Genomic DNA, 15060 nt, shown 5'->3' with positions numbered 1-15060 from the left:
TATTTTAGTGCAAGCGAGGTTTCTAAGAGCTCATTAGTATTAAGTACTGCCTAAGCTTGGTTTAAGCCCCATAAAAGCCAGTATGACATTGAACCTCAGCTTTGAAATGCAAGGAGCTTTCACTAAATAGAACAGAACAGATCTATTTTTAGTTGGGACTTTTAGAACTTTGTGAGTACTCTTCACTTTCAATGCTGAGGACAGTTTTTTTTCCCCCAACCATCTTTTGTTTGTGATAAAACAACATAGCCACGATGAAAAGTCTCAGTCCTTTGGATTGAGGTTATTTTTGAGTCTTTTGGCTCCCCTAGCACAGTTAGCTTGCAGTCAACTATCATAAAGACATGTTAAAAGGTTATTGTAATATTTTGGTGACCTGTAAACATGAGTGTAGCATGTCCAAGGTGGTTCATGAAATTCTTTGGCTCGGAAATCAAAATATGTGCACAATCTTGTACCTTTGACTTTTTTTTTTGTTGAATTTCTCTTCATTTTTTTCACTTGAAATGATATGTTGTATGCTTATGAGTTCAGCAGTAGCTGGTTATCCTCAGACATGCTCTAAAACTCTGTAGATAGGGATTTTTCCAAAACGTCAATGGGAGAAATGAATGGGAAATTCACTTCCGGCACCAAAGCTTTCTCGGGCTGTGGGCGGGACTGTGATGCTCTTCACTACATGACTTCTGCTCAGATCTTTGCCCTGATTTGCTGTAGACGTGTCGAAAATATTTGCCAAAAGTCTGGTCACACTTTGGACAGTCAGAGTTGATAGATTTTACAGAAAATCACGTAGTGTATGATGGGTAGAGACTTTTTAGCTTTAGACCATCACTGCGTCCGAAATCGAATATTTCCAAATAGCATGTGACTAACAAATGGTGGGCAAATACACCATTTCTCCCTTCTTTTCTTATGTAGGCTACTACTAACAAAGACCCCAAAGGACTCAAAGCAGATCTTTGTTTGAAAGAGTAACAATGCTATTTTTGGTCAGCGTCTAGAGATAGGCCTACTAGCAAAAAAGGAGCAGAGCCAAAAATGGACCTGTTCCATCACTTTCAGTGCAACAACTGCAAAACAACACTGACATCTTATTTCTTTACCAATGAGCAGCACAGGCATTTATTTGGCAGTAGCTTCAATTAGCTTTCATTTTTCATCGAGTGAATCATTGGCGTATAGTGGTGTTCTGAAATAAGGAGGCAAAGTTCTCACTTTTTTTACTTCTAAATAAATCAAATGTAAATTCATGTCCCATGTTACACTTAATGTTGTCACATTTTCCTGGATAAATAAACATTCCTATACATTACATCCATAAAAAGAAAGAAAAAAGAAACCAAATACAATTCTATTTTGTATTTTTTCCATAACAATGTATTTAGGGCCTCTTGAAATCGTTGGCATTTTTTATCCTTCTGTATGGAAGTCTATGGCAGCCCATAGAACCGCTTGCAGGAAAGTTATGAAATTCGGACAGTTGGCTAGATGGATTGAGTTAGAGCCAAAGTTTCACTCATGTCTATGCTAATTTTGAACCATAAAGGTTAGAAACAAAAATCTTATGCGCTCTGCCCCGATAATTGCTGCTTGCAGCTATATTTGATGTTCTTTTTATTAAAAGTATAAATCTCAGCAAGTTAGTGTTTTTACACGATTTTTTTATTCCAAAATAATAACTAAAGGCAGTAACAATTAAAAAAATTATTTTTAATAATCAGCTTATTTTGGGATCATCAGTCATCATGCTCTGTAAATGCTAAAAAGCTTTAATTTCACCAAGCTGATTGCTCAGTAAAACCCCCGTCAGTCATCACGTTTTCAGGCCATTTCAAATTTGATTTTGACAGTGAGAGCAGTGATATCCAAGTGGCTGAGCTGTTTACTTACTTTTTAATAGTCTTCCCATTAATTCAGTAATTTGTGTTCATTCAGACTGATTGACGAATGCAGAACACGCACAAAAAACAAGAGATGGGATTTATCTCGTGAACCAATTACAGCCAATCATAACCAATCACATCCAAGCTTAGCGCAATGGAAGCATTACCTCCTCTTACGTGACTCTCAATTACCCCAACTATCACCGTGTTTACCGACAGAACTGCTTGGTTTGAAAGTGATTTCTGTGTGTGCTTCAAACGGTAGGCTACATCGCTACACAACTGACAATGTACAATAAAAATGTTGTTAATATGGCCACGCTTTTACTGGCCCTATGTATACAAAATGCATTAGTTAGTCATTTTCTTTAAATGCATTTTTCTTACATTTAACATTTCAGAGTGCCATCTATTCTGTCTCTGTGAAATGCTTGACCTTTAGTTGTGATATAATATATTATGATACTAATCAACTTTGACACACCCTTGTCCCAGATGACCCCCAAAGAGATCCAGTTTATTCAACTGTCCGCAAAGCATGAAATTAGTTTAATTTCCTACCATGAAGTGTGTGATTTACCCTCTAGAACCTGTAAATCATTCGATTCCCTTGACCTGTTTTTGTAGACTTCCTGTTCGCTGTTGTCCAGTAGACGGATTTTTTAGATGGATCAAGCCCTGACTTAAAAATGTCTTTGTGCAGCTCATTGGCCAGTGCTACCTCACCACATCTGAACAGACCATTAATATATCTGCCATTTTACAAGGTACATTACCCTTATCTGCTCCTATACTATACCCAGCATGCATCTTTCTCAGGCAAGTGTTTCCTGAAGGCATTCTAAGCACTTAGTATAAAAAATAAAAAAATAAAGATTTTAAAAAGCTTTTAATTTCCAAGATTGCCTGCAGTTTATTGTAAAATAAATCCATGTCCTCTCTAAACCATATCATGTTGTTGTAAGGAACATTAAGTTCCTTGACTCCCTTTTCAATACCAACATTTGATGCGTTTACCTGTTGTGTATAATTGAAATGATTCAACAGCTGTTTGTCATTGAATGTGATTTGCTTCTTTATCTGTTAAATTTTTCTGTTCTATATCTCTATATCCCTGTAATTTTACTAATGTTAATGCTCATATATTTTCATTTACATTTGCAATATGCACATTTGGTATGAGTGTGTTCTCTACATTATTGGGAAGTGACTAAGTAAGTACTTAGTCTATAGTCCGACATAATTTCAGCTATTTGTAACTTTTCACTACAGTGTGTTTTAATGAGTAAATAATCAAACAAACTGACCTAAATGGTTCAAATGAACATTAACTTTTGTGTACACAATGAATTCAATGCTCAAGTTCATGTGTAGAGGACCTGATACTTCGATCACAGTTTTAAGTTGTGTCGAGCCTTCTTAGTGTTTTAAAAACAGCGATTTTGATGTCATCAAATGCCCCATGCACTCCCATTCACTCCCAAGGCATTTTTACCTAAAATGAAATGCAGTCAATCTTAAAAGTGGCGTTTCCATTCTAATTATGCGAAAGTTTGACTCGGGTAGATAAACAAAAAGAGCCTAGGTTTAAATTTGACAGTTACCCTTCAACAGTAATCAAACCAACTAGCAAACCAAACCTAACAAAAAACATGACCTGCTAGGAACATGTATACACAAAGGACTCGTCTAAGTCTAAGGATTTAGCATTAATGAAAATGACTACTGACATTTTAGATAAGTGGTGTCTAACAGAAAGCATGAACAGACAGTCATTCTATGTGGGAAATGAAAAATGTATATATTTTTTCTCTTTCTGTGAAAAAAAAATGGATATTTGGATTGGCTGCAATTGCCAATGGACAGGTTAGTTTTGCTTTTATCGTTTTTGAAATATCACAAATATGCATTTCTTTCTTGCCCTGGTTGCCACATACTTTCATTCTTGTTGGCTGTGAAATAGCCATATCACCGAATCAGTCCGTTAAAGAATTATTTAAAAAAAGCCCTCTAATGAAATACACTCCTTATCTCAAGGGCAAAAGATCAATTTGATGGGGGTCCAACATCCTTATCAGAAAGAGATTACATGGGAAGAGCCGTTTCCTATTGGAGTCTTTCCTCTGACAAGCCACTATCTGCCACCTAATTAAAAATCTCAGAGAAGGCTGGGTCTTGTGACTCTCTGAATGTGACTTACACATTAAATTAAAGCCTGACATGGACCAACATTGCTTAAATCTATAGGAATACGACTATGTATGTCTCTCTCTTTGTCTAATTCATAATTAGATCAAATGAATTGTGATTTATTGGATGACTACATTATTTCATGTATGGTATCTACATTTTAAAGAAAAGTAATTTAATAGATTTGCATGCTTTAGTGATTTCCTGTCATAATATGTCATACTCTTTACAATGACTATCTAAATGGATTGTGCATGAAGATCTCAGCCTGGCCTATCTTTTCTTAGTCAGCATGTAAAACAGATTGTTTACGTTTAATAGTCCTAGAAATAAATAATAATTAGATTTTTTTTTTAAATAAATGTAATTAAATGAAACTTTGAAGTTTGAACCAACAAGTATGCTTACACCATGGAAAGGTTGAACTGTAAATAAAATAAAAATAAAATGCATAAAATGGACAACCCAAAAAGAAAAAAAAAGTTTATTTTCTTCTTACCCAAGAACAAAGTCAAAGATAAGCACAAAGAACTCTTAATGTCCTCTAATAAAAACAGGTCAGGCATAATAGCCATGTTGGGAAAATGGAACACAGTATTGCTGAGTTGCAACCTTGAATGAAAATAACATTCCTTATCAGCAAAATTACCATTTAAGGCTTTTTTAAAAAGGACACTGTGATCAAATAATACCTATGAGTGTTTGAAGTACACACCCACACACACACCAAGATGATGTTTTAAAAAATAAAAGCATGCTTTCTCAAGAGGCCTTCCAGCATCTGGTGTGCCGTATCACTATAGCTCCTCTATTGTGAATTATTCACTAATTGTCAGCTGAAAAGACAGAAAGATGCTCTGGCCCCTAACAAGTTCCTCTCAACTTGTGTCTAATGCACCATCTATGGAAGGGATAATTGAATGCAGGCTGCATTGTCAACCGCCATTTCTGCATTGCTGTGTAAAAAAAAAAATTAGCTGACTTTAACATTACGTTTTCCTTTTTGAGTATATGAGATTTGTATCAGCAAACCGTCTTTTAAAAGTGTTTTTATTGAGCTTCCCATCAACTTTTCATTTTGTTCAGCAATCATCTATCGGTTTTAAATTGCAGTCATTGAATGCAAGACCTTTTGAATCACATGCAGGTGATCACAAGTGACGATGCAGCCGAATCAAATTTCCTCTACGTACAATATCCATTTGAGTATATACTTTCCAAAGCATTTAAAGTTTTCTGATGTTTTGTCAGTGCTAATGTATGACAGAAAAAAATGACAGCTACTCATAAATGAAGTCACCCTTGTTCTCCTCCTAATTAGATTTGGTCTGCTTGTTTCTAATTCTTTTGAAATGAGTGAGTCTTCTCATTCTTGTCTACCTCACAGATTTGTCTTAACCCAAGAGCATATATCCCAGAGGAAGACAATTGGTTTTAGGGCTAAAAAAGACAAATAATTGGTGCAAACTGCTAATCCTAAATTTTTATTGTTGCTAGAGTTTTTGTAGGGCACATTAAGCGGAGTCTTATCTTCCATGGTGTTAATTATCAGACAGACATTGTGTGATATAAAAGCACAAAGCTACCGAACTAACCATGATATAGACCATTTTGAATGATTTCTGACCCCAAATAAAAGTTTTGGTTAAACTAAGTTACTTTGATACAATGTGGTTGGATATTCAAAATATTTTAGGTTGTTTGGAATATACAGAGAACTTTGTGAAGCAAGCTATAAACAATACTGATTGTGATAAACAGGAAAATAATGATTAAATGCTGTAAAGCAGCTCTACAAAGACAATTGTGTCATTGTTCGACTGAAGCCAGTTCAGAGTTGATTCAGTTCCATTCAATAACTGTGTAAAGATCATAAAATATGAAATGAGTTCAATTCAACTATAAAGCAACTCTGTAGAAAACACTGATGTCATAGTCCAGCTCAGTTCAGTTCTAATCCAATAGTGTCAGTACAGTCAGATCAATAATATTGCTGAATATTATGTGCTCGTAGCAAAGCAAGCCAGAGGCATCAGTGGCAAGGAACCAAACGGCATTTGTGACAGAATGGAGAAAGAACCTTGGGAAAAAAACAGGCTCAGTCGAGGGAACCGTCCTCCTCTGGTCTATCAATTTCTTTAGGAAAGTCTATTGGATGTTTTATTTTTTTTTATTTTTTTGCTGGTTAGGCAGGTTAGGGTGGGTTAGGCCATCCTAACCTGCCTAACCCCATATTAAACCAGTCCAACCCCATCTTAAACCAGCTATAACCAGGCAAGTTTTTTTTTTTTTTTTTTTGGAATTTCCAGGCATAGTTTTATGAATGCCAACCACATTTAAATTGGAGAGTGAATATTCTAAATGATCATTATAATTAACGATCAGGAGTCACTCCATAATTTGTAATGGTTGACACAGTGATCGCAACATGGACTTCTTGTTGCTGTAAACAAGATGTTCCTTATTTAAATTATTTAAAAAAAAAACATTTTTAACTAGCTGTCACCAATGATTTAGGCTTCACGTACAACAGAATCAACCACTTTCCATCACATTTTCTGCAAATGGGCTCATTTTTACACAAGAGTAACACATTCCAGTTTTCACACAGATTTATCACCATTTTCCCCTTGAGTTCAAAAGGCAGTCTGTCACTCTGATGTGCGAAGATCTTTAGCTCTAAAGTTCTCTGGATTGTTAAAGGCTGGAACACATGCCCTTAAGGCTATGTCTGACCTTCATCTGAAATGATTGTTTCAGCAGTATTACAAAACTGAGCCAGTCAGATGAGTCACCATTGTGCAGGAGAACTCACTTATGGGGACAGGCCAAGAGTGCCTACCTTTAACTGGTGCAGCTCGCTATAACGTTAGTTACTGGGCAATAAAATTGAAACCCCTGCCAATGAATTTCACTCTCACATGAGGCAGTGCAGCACGGCGGGAGACGCTGTGGGTGATGTCCCTTGGCTGAAGGTAATGTATTCCCAGAAAAGCAATGTCAGCAGGGAGGCAAATACACTATGACAGGTGAAATGATTAATGAGCTTTGAAGGACTGCCGCAGACATTTAACTAGGGTAATATTTTGATGAGGGTGCTTTGGAGTGCAGTACTGAACGGTAACATGTCAGGACATTGAGTTTTCATATTCACACTTGCCTGCAATGAAAGTTTGATTGATCTATGCACACAATGACTTCAAAATTCAATTGCAAAAATGGTAGTCTATAATGTACAGTAAAAGATTAATAACAAACAAATAAAAGTTCCAAATGGGGGTTTTCACAGCGATTTGGTTCCCCAAAGAACCTTGCAGTGAATAGAACCATTTCCCTAGTTTAAAGAATACTTAAAAAATCTAAAGATTATTATTCCACTATAAAGAACAGTTTGTGCAATGGAAATGTTCTTCATGGAACCTTGTCGATGCCAATAGAAAAACAACATTTTTTAGAAGTGTACTTTAGGATTGGATAGTTGTATCCACCTTATTTTACGAGCGGGCGCAGCCGTTTGTAAATTAAATTGCTTTCGATGTCATCCGCTTCCAATTATTTTTCAGCTGTAGTTCGTTATGCTGCTTAATATTGCAAATTTCTTACCATATTATTTTAATGTATTGTCATAATTATAAACACAATTATAAATAGTTTTACAGTTTACTGCATTTTGTCTTCTACTTCTAGCTTCTATTTAGACAACATTGGAAGTCTCATTGTAAGGTGTAAATAAGGTGGACACAGAATGTATGTTTTACTATTCAAAACCCTATCAGAAGAGACATGCGATCCCTCTTTGGGTCACAAACCACTGTAAAATATACCAAGAGTCTCATAAAATATCATCTGTTCCTCCCAAGGTCTTTTCACCCTAGTGGAACTCTTTAAAAAGTCTTACTTTGTTAAATGGTGTCTGCAATTTTGATGCAGTAGTAATTGTGCATATAACACAGAGCATCAGTGACAGAGAGGACGTCCATGCTGTCTTTCACTATTACAGCCAGTTACCCCCTCTCTTATTCAATGAAGTCTTAGTCAGGGAAATTAACATCAGATTTGAACAGCAGGTGGGGCTTCCTGTTTTCCTGACTGGAAGCCAAAGCAATTCATGACTCAAGGTTGCACGGACTCTGTTGGGCACGAGGCACATTCTGCAGCAGGACCATATGAGGGCCATTTATAATACTGACAACAATAGCAAAGCACACTGTCACCTCTGAGAAAAGCCCTGTTTCTTTCAGCAATCATTCGCGATTTGATTAATTTATCACAGTGCGCGACTTGAACAGCGGTGCCAGGAACTGACTTCTCTGTCAGCTGCATTATGTTACTCGTTTTATCGAATTCTTCATGTTCTAGTGTTCAGCAGATATGTGTTTCTAGAAGATATGAAAGAAATACTTAGCTAAGGACAGGATTTAGACTCGTTTAGCAGCTGATATTGTAGATATCATGGTGGCAGACTCAGGCGTGACGAATTTTTCAATGAGTAGAGCTAAGTTTGTTGGGTTATGCTTTATTTTAATATGAGAACTATTAGTAACTTTGCAAACGAAACGAAAATGGACAAGTCTAAATGCGTCTGTTTGTTGAAACCACATAAATTGTATTCTTCCCAAAAAACAAAACAAAAAACGAGTAAGAGCAGTGAAAGTAGGCTAAGTCGCAAACGATCAACTCACAATCATCTTCATTAAAGCAACACTAAAGTACGATTTTTTTTTTCTCTTAAAATAATGTTTTCAAAATCGTCGTGACATGGTGGAATGCACTTATGCCACTGCTTTGTGGTCCTTTATCTGATATATTCACGCTATGTAAGACTGCCAAATCGCATTTTTTGTAGTCTCAATGAGACAAGAAATCGCTACAAACTTGACTTGCTTTACGGCAAGTGCTACAATTTCCAATAGGTGGAGCGTACTCGACAGTAGGCCACAACTACATGTAAGATACCTAGCATCATGATTCCAAAGCTGTGCTGGATAAACAAAGAGAATATGCGTGTGCGCGTGTGACCGTAGGATGTGGTAGGCTAAATTATTTACGACAGCAATAAGCAATAGACGATTCCACTTCCAACCTGTAGGGCGACCGCAGAGGAAAAGTTACTTAATATTGCTTTAAAAGTAATGAAACAAAATGATCTTACCAGTGCTGTTTCCTCTCTCCTTGTGGTCTTTGGTTTTGAAATTATCAGATGGTATAATAAAATGCTTTTTCTTTCAGTGACGTGAACTCCAATCTGTATATTGCGCGGGAATTGGAGATTGGATTTATATCTGTTTTGCGAGAACACATGATTATGTGACCAGGTGTAAATCGAATCGTTTTTATAAACTAGATAGCTATCTAATCAGTAAAAATTAAGTTAACGTGTGTAAACAGGCCATCTGGCTGTTCTATATGTATATACCAACTATTATATTTATTTATTTGTAACATACTTAACATTAAAAGGTCTTGAACTTGGTAGGCTCTTGGTAGGTTACTGTATTTATTAACAATGAAAATGTATGAATTGTTGTGTTTTGTTTTTGTTTGTTTTTTTACAATTTATTGTGGAAAAAATTATTATTTTTGTTTTTTTTATGTGGCTTTTAATATTTAAATCTGCTTCAGAAAATTGCAACTCTTGTATAAAATGAATGGGTGGAAAATTCAAAGCTCATCATGTAATATTTTGTTTGCATTCATGAATCTGATCAAAAATAGCTAAGCATTTTCCAAAGGTTATTTGCTTTTGTGACCATTTGTTAATTTCTTAATTTTTTAAGAGGTTCTATTTTTGCACTTTTCTATATTATTTTGGAAAGTGTCAGTTAGCGTTTTGTTTTCTGTCCTGTAAGAACAAAACATCCGTCTTAAATAGTCATCAGATTCAGCAGGGCCCTATGGGCTTCTTTAAAACTACATTAAACCAGATAGCTATTTATTATGCATGGGATTACTTACTCCGATGAAATGGATGTATTGACAGCAGACGAAAACATGAGGGCTAATGGCAAGGAAGAGGCTATTTTAATTAAGATGGGTCATTTCTTTTCTCTTGGAGGCTAACTTGAGCTCTGTGTCAATCCATGTTAGGCTGGTGGCTGCTCTCAGAAATGACCAAAGCTTTGTTGAGACAATGTTTGGGAAGGAAAGTTAAGAATAGTAATGAGATATATTAATGAGAAATATTTTACCAGTCTATTTTGCAGGTCATGACTGTAGAAGAAATACAGGTGTTAAATGGATAAGTGTTGAAGTGTTCAACTGTCACAATTTTTGTATAATGTCAGTAACTGAAGATAAATTCAGAGGGCAACAAAGAGCAAAATTTGTCTGCACTTACAAAGACATATTTATATTTTTATATTTTTTTTTATAATCAATATTTCCATCTAAAGATTAGAGACGGACTACATTTTACACCTAAACGACCTATACCGTTTCTTTTATCTTCTTTGGACATAAGCTTTAGAATAGCTTTACAGCATCTGTGAGATGTGCACAAAAAGACTGTTTTTAATAGAAAAAAGCTATGGCTGGTTTAACACAATGGAGCAGTATATGGTAGACAGTGCATTGATATGTGCATTAATATATATAACATGATTATTTTTCATTAATATTTATAATGCATGTTTAGAATTATATTTGTCACTATATAATAGTACTGTACAATATTTTTTCTTTAATATTTTAAAGCATACAGGATTCTGCTGAATAGCTGTAAATCTTTAAAGGAAGCCCACTGTAGAGGATAAATGATCTTAAGGTTAATAATGTAGACTGGATTATTATACAGGTCTCTTTTCCTGTTTGACAGATAAGGCCTCAGGCTATGATGTGGAACTCAAGTGGTGTGTTATTCACAATCTGTCACCTGTTTTTCACTTTTGGACTTGCGCTTCTGACTTAAAGTAGCATCACACCATTTGCATTTATAACACAGCACTCTGCGTTAATAGAAATATGTGCACTTCTAAAACTAATCTAAAACAGGGCTTATTGGGGTCTGACATCACTGGCAATTCAAACTAATTCATCATACATAAACGAGTGTTTTAAAGATAAAAGAGTCATAAAAGAGAAGTCATTTTCTCCGCCTTCTGTTTTTTTTAAGGAGGGCCAGAAGTGATCTCTCGCGCGTCTATATCACTCATTGTTTACACAGAGATTTCAGAACTTTCTTCCATTGTGATTTCCCGTATATCTAAATATGTTTAGATCTTCACAGTGAAAGGTAAAACTTCTGAAATCTCTGTGTAAACAATGAGTGACGTACTGTACACGTTTAAGCGATCACTTCCGGTGTAACATTGGACATGGTTCAGTTCGGTTCAGTTGGACATCTGATTCAGATCAGTTGGACATGGCTGTTAACAAGAGGTAAAAACTATATAAATACTGTTCGTTTTCTCACACAAAGTGCTCGTTTCGTGTCTTAGGCCATCAATGTGTACTTACATTTACGAGTCATTAAATCATGTTTAATTTGGACTTCTCTGTGCATGCTCTTTTAGGTGATCCCCACAGACTTGCATTATATGACTGACCGACAACAACGGTTTGACCGAAAAAATTTAAAATACTGTGGAAACAAAGACACCTACATCTTGGATGCCCTTGAGTTAAGCTAAAACATATCAAAAATTAATTTCAAAATGAACTATCCCTTTAACACCGAATGGATTTTAAGGACTTTGTGCACAGATCAATGGCCTCCAACGTTTATATTTTTTTCTAGGAATCGTACTAAACATGATTGGAATTTGCACCGCAGCGCCACCACGGCTTGATGCTCATGACAAGAATAGCATTATCTTTATTGAAGTGAATTTGGTTTAAATTGCCGGTATGCATGAATGAATGATATTTCTGCTATTTTACACGTAATAAGCCTTATTTACAATAATCACATGACACAAAACTGAAATTGCACGTTTTTGACACCACCCAAAATTTCACGAATCACGTTTTCAGGGGAGCCCATGATAGTTTAACAGTCTCATTATCGGATACACAAATGTACTGTATCACCTCAATTGAGCGCATATGTTTTTTATAGGCATTTTTAGAATGTTTACGCATCTTTGAGTTTCCCAGATGCACAACAAAATAGGTGGATGGAAACGTAGCTAATGAAACAATAAAATTCAGTTAATACAAAAAAAAATATAGAAAACAAAATCTATTTCTTTGTATTAACTAAAACTAATTTTGTTTCAATGCAGTCAAAATTTTAAGGCAACCTTACTTATTTTTAAATTAAACTAACAAATAATTTTTTACAGTGAGGTTATTTAGACTCATGTTAGTAAGGCATGTCCCCTGTTTTTGGCTTATATTGCCAGACCATGTGGCTTGGTTTTCTAGTGAGATCTGGCAACACTGCAGTAGTTTTTACAAGGGAACAGTAAATGTTTCCATTTTCAGTGCTTACAAGGGGTGGGCGGTGTTGAGTATCGACATGCATATAAGTGTCACGTGTTGGTTTTAGGCATATCTATCCTAAGATTTGATCTAAATTTATGTTAAAGTTTAATGTTAAGAAAAAGAGTGCATTCATTTTGGTATAAGTCTGGGGAATAAACAGGACAAGCCAAAGCCCATGCTAATCTGTGACTGTCTCCAGTGTATCCCAATTATTTGGTAACATGCTGCTTTCTGCCGTGTCACATTTACGTAGAGAGGGAGGCGTTTGCCTGCATCATTCATATAATCCATGAGTGAATCCAGTGCTCTGGCTTGTTAGCTTCTGCATTTTAGCCAGCTGGTGTGCTATACAGCATTTTGCAGGCCAAATACATCTTTCTCCATTGACAGTCAATCTGACATATCCATTGACTTTAATTACTTTTGTGTGTGTGTGTGTGTATCATCACAAAACAATTTTGTTTAATGCAGTTGTTCTCTACTTATTTTGCTTCCAGGTGTGCTCAAAGTTTGTACTTTTCACAGCAAGAATCCAAAGTATAGTCATTTTTGGGTAGATGTTCGTCTCTAAGCATTCAAATGTTGTAAACACTTCATCATGTAATGAAGAAGCTGAAACCAAACAGGATTACAGGTCATCTCTGCAGTCACACATGATCAGCAGTGCAGAAAATTATTTTATGAGATGCTTCTGTTAAAATATTACACAAACAAGTACATGCATCCATAATAGCTATTTAGAGAGTGATCTAATCTTTTGTGTCAGCTATTAAAACTATTAAAATGGGTAGTTCTTTATAACTATGGTTTCACTTACACCTTATGTTACTTGCCATTAAGAGAACATCAGTGAAATTGATAAATAACAATGGGAAATTATTATATTCCACAGTAAATGTATTCTTTTCTACCTACCTTTTCTACGACTCCATTGTGGCAAGCCATCTTTAATTGTACCCAGCCTTACTCATCGTAATTTCATTGTTACTAGTAAGAATTCAATTAGAGAGCTTTACAAATCAGAATATACTAGTAGCAATTACTATTAGAGAGCTCTCTAATTCAATTGTTACTAGTAAGAATGTAATTGCAGGGCTCTTTAATTTAATTACAGAACTCTGCAATTGCATTCTTACTAAGATTGAATTAGAGAGCTCTAACTAGTAAAAATAGGCTACATTACAATGAGTAAGGCTGGATACAATTTAAACTAAAACGGCTTGCCATACTCCTTGGTACTATGGCTTTTTACAAAAAACAAAAACTTTTTCATCATTTTGTCATTTATTTACAGAGTATGGAATCATATAAACGAGTTATGGAGTACCCCAGTTTTTATTTCAGGCTATACTTCAGGCTTGTAAATTATATGTTAGATCATATTAAGTTAGTGCCTCAAGTAAGTTCCCAGAGCCACTGTTTCTTAAAAAAAGAAGAAGAAAAAAACATTTCTTTAATCATGAATCAAAATGCAAGGCATTGAAGAGGAATGGACCATCAACATGCAGTCTAATCAGCATCTTGATATTAATACTTGATGATTAATCTCTGCAAAGGAGACGTGCTCACTAACACAGATTTAGAAATATTTGTGAACAATATTTGAGAGAAATAGGCCTTTTGTGTACATAGAAAAAGACAGCTCAAACAAAATTTATAATTTTGTTCAGTGTATATATAAGAATAGTGAGGTAATATATAAGGATTTTTTTTTCCCAGTAAATGGACAGTAGCTATCTATTTTTGCTCTATTTGATCTATTTTTGGTTATACCCGTGTTCTGCTGCGCTCAGAGGCTTTAATACTTCAGCTCCACAAAGAAATAAAAAAAAAAACATAAAGCTTTTAACATAGAAGAAAGGTTCTCAATACTTCAAGAAGTATTCATACTGAAGAGTAAAAATGTAATTTCATTACATTTTTTTGCAGAGCACTGAAGCTCTGAGATGAAGGCTGTGCTACAGTATATGCATACAATCATGGGGAAAAAATGGAAAAATAGCTGCCTGATATGCCATTATATTATAGAGAGCTTTAGCAGAGTAAGGCCTGTCTTTGTCTTTGAATCATTAGTGAATAAAGGATAGCAGAAAATATTATGAGGTGTAAGCCATAATAAAATTATGAATAATATCAGGATTTGTCAAAGTACTTCTGAATAATGGAAGCAAAAATACTGTTGCTATGGTTACCGACACAACATCTGTTGGAAGAGTCTATTTATTGCATTGCACATCTTTTGTAGTGAAACATGTGAAAGCGCTGTTTAAATGTGTACCTATGCTTATGTTACAAATAATACAATTTTGGCTAACTTTAACGTATCCATTATCATTGAAACAGAAGTTGCTATAGTTGTTTCTTTCCTGTTGTATGTCCGAGTGGTTTCTTGAACAAGGAAATTTGTTGGGTGGGACTTGAGTTTGTCCATCAGAAATTGATTAGATTTGGATCTTTGCGTTTTAGTGACGGGTTGTCCCGCCCTTGCGTCAGTAAACACGTCATCAGAGAAGAGTTGTTGTTGCAGAGGGATGGGAAGTTATTTTAATATTACAGGGAA

This window comes from Pimephales promelas, chromosome 13, assembly GCF_988280905.1.
Source record: "Pimephales promelas chromosome 13, fPimPro1.hap1.1, whole genome shotgun sequence".
NCBI lineage: Eukaryota > Metazoa > Chordata > Actinopteri > Cypriniformes > Leuciscidae > Pimephales > Pimephales promelas.
Note: the sequence above shows the minus strand (reverse complement) of the source record.